General features: G+C 57.3%; 1 long non-coding RNA gene and 1 pseudogene across 1 annotated transcript in view; one reads left to right on the top strand and one right to left on the bottom strand.

Annotated features, from left to right (window-relative positions):
- Positions 1-5,000, bottom strand: part of LOC147839546 (uncharacterized) — an 11,772-nt gene that overhangs the window by 2,377 nt on the left and 4,395 nt on the right. The gene's annotated exons all lie outside the window — the stretch shown is intronic.
- LOC147839547 (18S ribosomal RNA) lies at positions 243-1,423 on the top strand (annotated as a pseudogene).

Below are 5,000 nucleotides of genomic sequence, written 5' to 3'. Positions count from 1 at the left end.
GAAGGTCGACGCGCCTCCCTCGCCGCTCTCTCACAGTGGAGGGCGGCGCCGGTGCGGGCGCTCTCCGCTCTTCGGCCGGGCTCGCCGCGAAGCACGTCGCATTTCCCGGTGACCACAACCCCGCAAAAACCCCACACAGCGAGCGGCCGCGCCTCCCTCGCCCCCTTCGGGGGCGCGAGCGGCAGCGCGAGACCCGTGAGCGAGGAAGAGCTCTCTTCCTCTACCACTCTGCTCGGGGCTACCTGGTTGATCCTGCCAGTAACATATGCTTGTCTCAAAGATTAAGCCATGCAGGTCTAAGTGCACACGGCCGGTACAGTGAAACTGCGAATGGCTCATTAAATCAGTTATGGTTCCTTTGATCGCTCCATCCGTTACTTGGATAACTGTGGCAATTCCAGAGCTAATACATGCCAACGAGCGCCGACCCGGTCCCCCCGGGGGCCGGGGACGCGTGCATTTATCAGATCCAAAACCCATCCGGGTGCGGCGTGGGCTCCCCCTTCGGGGGTCGGGCCTCGTCCCCCGGCCGCTTTGGTGACTCTAGATAACCTCGGGCCGATCGCGCGCCCTCCGCGGCGGCGACGATTCATTCGAATGTCTGCCCTATCAACTTTCGATGGTACTTTAGGCGCCTACCATGGTGACCACGGGTAACGGGGAATCAGGGTTCGATTCCGGAGAGGGAGCCTGAGAAACGGCTACCACATCCAAGGAAGGCAGCAGGCGCGCAAATTACCCATTCCCGACACGGGGAGGTAGTGACGAAAAATAACAATACAGGTCTCTTTCGAGGCCCTGTAATTGGAATGAGCGTATCCTAAACCCATGGGCGAGGACCCATTGGAGGGCAAGTCTGGTGCCAGCAGCCGCGGTAATTCCAGCTCCAATAGCGTATATTAAAGTTGCTGCAGTTAAAAAGCTCGTAGTTGGATCTCGGGAGTGGGCTGGCGGTCCGCCGCGAGGCGAGCCACCGCCTGTCCCGGACCCTGCCTCCCGGCGCCCCCCGGATGCCCTTAGCTGGGTGTCCGGTACCTCGGGGCCCGGAGCGTTTACTTTGAAAAAATTAGAGTGTTCAAAGCAGGCCGCCCAGCCGCCGCTGAATACCGCAGCTAGGAATAATGGAATAGGACTCCGGTTCTATTTTGTGGGTTTCTGGAACCCGGGGCCATGATTGAGAGGGACGGCCGGGGGCATTCGTATTGCGCCGCTAGAGGTGAAATTCTTGGACCGGCGCAAGACGGACGAAAGCGAAAGCATTTGCCAAGAATGTTTTCATTAATCAAGAACGAAAGTCGGAGGTTCGAAGACGATCAGATACCGTCGTAGTTCCGACCGTAAACGATGCCGACCCGCGATCCGGCGGCGTTATTCCCATGACCCGCCGGGCAGCGTGCGGGAAACCACGAGTCTTTGGGTTCCGGGGGGAGTATGGTTGCAAAGCTGAAACTTAAAGGAATTGACGGAAGGGCACCACCAGGAGTGGAGCCTGCGGCTTAATTTGACTCAACACGGGAAACCTCACCCGGCCCGGACACGGAAAGGATTGACAGATTGATAGCTCTTCCGGAGGATGACCCGTGGATGGGTGAAATATAGAGTCGGGGGTCCACTCTGGTGAGGCCTGGCTAAAACTGATCGATAGGATGATTATGCCCCTGGGGTAGGCAGCTTCCCGGATGACGTCAAACTCATCCGTTATGGGATGATCCAGAACCTCCCCGATTTGGGCCTAACGAACAATCCCCCCTACCCAATCCCCCCGTCGTGACCTCCAGGCCAGGAATCACGAGCGTACGACAGTGGCCATCCGGCAATGACAATAGCGTGACTAACGACAATGAGTTAGATCCATGACCCTTGGAGTGGGTTAACCTCCGCCTCTTTAAAAACATGGAAAGTACAGCAAAAGGAAAGTCATACTGGATGGCCCGTCGCCCAGTAGAAGGTGCCACGGAGGGATCTTTGGGTCGGGTCCCTTTCGTAACGCGAGATCCTAAGCGCAAACCAGAGGCTAAACGAACACTTACGCATGGCTTAGGACTACGAGAATGCTCGGTTGTCTTGACGCGCCTCAGCGAGGGGCGTCGAGGTCGTGATCAGACACCAGCAGGATGGAACGCACAACGCGGCAGCCCAAACGACGAAAGCTCGGTTGAGGAGCCCAATGGGCCGATACCATCTAACCCCATACCAACGGGCACCCAAGCCCTGCCTGAACCTATGGCGGACGGGGAGCAGGGGGAGCACCCGGGAGTGGTGGTGATCCTGCCGCTCCGGGACTTCAACTGCCCCCTATGTGGCGGGTCGGCGAGCACGGCGGTGGAAGTGCAAAGACACTTTGCATTTCGCCACGGAACAGTGCCCGTTAGATTCAGCTGTGAATCATGTGGAAAAACCTCTCCGGGTTGCCATTCCGTCCTCTGTCACATTCCGAAATGTCGCGGACCGACAGGCGAGCCGCCTGAGAAAGTGGTTAAGTGCGAGGGATGCAATAGGACATTTGACACAAGGAGAGCGTGTAGTATACATGAGATGCACGTCCACTCAGAAATCCGCAATAGGAAAAGAATTGCTCAAGACAGGCAAGAAAAAGGGACCTCGACAGATGGAGAGGGGAGAGCTGGAATCGAAAGGGCTGACGCTGGGGAAGGTCCCTCTGGGGAAGGGATCCCCCCTAAACGTCCCAGACGTGCGAGAACGCCCAGAGAACCGTCCGAGCCCCCAGCAAATCCACCGATCCTCTCACCACAGCCCAATCTGCCCGCAGGAGGCCTCCGGGACCAGCTCCGGGAGGTAGCCAGTAGATGGGTAAGGGCGACGAGAGACGGAGGTACGGTGATCGACAGCGTTCTCGCTGCATGGTTGGATGGCAACGATCGGCTCCCTGAGCTGGTTGACGCGGCGACGCAAAGGACACTGCAGGGCCTACCTGCAGGGAGGTTGACCCGAAGGCCCGTAACTTTTGTTGCGCCTAAACGGAGGAGAGGCAGGTGGGGACGCCGGCTCAAATTACTCGCTAAACGCCGCGCCTACCACAACTGCCAAATTCGGTTCCGGAAAGACCCAGCCCGCCTGGCCGCGAACATCCTAGACGGCAAAAGTGAAACAAAGTGCCCAATCACAGGAGAGGTGATTTACGAACACTTTAAAAGCAAATGGGCGAATCCAAGACCCTTTGCCGGGCTGGGACGATTTGGGACGGAAGAAAGGGCAAACAACGCCCACCTCCTCGGGCCAATCTCCATAAGCGAGGTCCAAAATAGCCTCCGACATGCATCGAATACATCCGCACCGGGCCCAGATGGCGTTGGAAAAAGGGACATTTCCAACTGGGACCCCGAATGCGAGACCCTCACACAGCTGTTTAACATGTGGTGGTTCACAGGTGTCATTCCCGAACGCTTGAAGAAAAGTCGAACGGTGCTACTGCCCAAGACCTCGGACCCAGGGGCGGCGATGGAGATTGGCAACTGGAGACCAATCACCATCGGGTCGATGGTCTTGCGGCTTTTCACGAGGGTGATCAACACAAGATTGACAGAGGCGTGCCCGTTGCACCCCAGACAGAGAGGGTTTCGACAGAGCCCCGGGTGCTCGGAGAACCTCGAGCTGCTCCAATGCGTTCTCCGTCACTCCAAAGAAAAGCGCAGCCAACTGGCGGTGGTGTTTGTCGATTTTGCACAAGCGTTCGACACCGTCTCTCATGAACACTTGCTGTCGGTTCTTGAACGGATGAACGTGGACCCCCACATGGTAAATCTGATCCGGGAGATTTACACAAACAGCTGCACAAGTGTCGAGTTAGGCCGAAGGGAGGGACCAGATATCCCAGTGAGGGTTGGTGTCAAGCAGGGGGATCCCCTATCCCCGTTGCTTTTCAACCTGGCTTTGGATCCCCTCATCCAAAGTCTCGAACGCACAGGCAAAGGGTATGAGGCCGAAGGTCACAAAGTGACAGCTTTAGCGTTCGCGGATGACCTGGCACTGGTTGCGGGCTCGTGGGAGGGAATGGCACACAACCTTGCGCTTGTAGACGAATTCTGCCTAACCACCGGCCTCACAGTCCAACCCAAAAAGTGCCACAGTTTCATGGTCAGGCCCTGCAGAGGTGCCTTCACAGTGAACGACTGCCCCCCATGGGTTCTGGGGGGCAAGGCCCTGCAGCTAACGAACATCGAAAACTCCATCAAATATCTGGGAGTAAAAGTCAATCCTTGGGCGGGGATTGAAAAGCCTGACCTTACAGTGGCACTAGACCGATGGTGCAAGCGCATTGGGAAGTCACTGCTCAAACCCTCACAGAAGGTATACATTCTCAATCAGTTTGCCATCCCGCGACTCTTCTACCTGGCTGATCACGGTGGGGCCGGCGACGTCATGCTCCAGAACCTGGATGGGACAATCAGGAAGGCGGTGAAGAAATGGCTGCATCTTCCACCGTCAACCTGCAACGGGCTGTTGTATGCCAGGAACTGTAATGGTGGCCTCGGTATATGCAAGCTCACTCGGCACATCCCATCAATGCAGGCGAGACGAATGTTCCGCTTGGCCAACTCATCGGACCCGTTGATGAAGGCCATGATGCGCGGCTCCCGAGTCGAACAGAAATTCAAAAAGGCCTGGATGCGGGCCGGGGGAGAGGAGAGTGCGCTCCCACGGGTGTTCGGGGCGAATCAGTACCAGGAAGGGGAGGAGGTCGCTAACGATCTGGTACCTCGCTGCCCAATGCCGAGCGATTGGAGACTGGAAGAATTCCAACACTGGATGGGCCTGCCGATCCAGGGTGTGGGTATAGCCGGCTTCTTCAGAAACAAGGTGGCTAACGGATGGCTCAGGAAGCCGGCAGGGTTCAAAGAGCGGCACTACATCGCCGCTCTACAACTGCGAGCATGTGTATACCCCACCCTCGAATTCCAGCAAAGGGGCAGGAGCAAAGCGGGTGCGACCTGCAGGCGGTGCTCATCCCGGTTGGAGTCCAGCTCTCACATCCTCGGCAA

The sequence above is a fragment of the Danio rerio genome, chromosome 20, assembly GCF_052040795.2.
Source record: "Danio rerio strain M-AB ecotype USA chromosome 20, GRCz13ab, whole genome shotgun sequence".
Classification (NCBI taxonomy): Eukaryota; Metazoa; Chordata; class Actinopteri; order Cypriniformes; family Danionidae; genus Danio; species Danio rerio.
The sequence above is the reverse complement of the archived record's forward strand: the minus strand, read 5'-3'. Positions and strand labels throughout refer to the sequence as shown.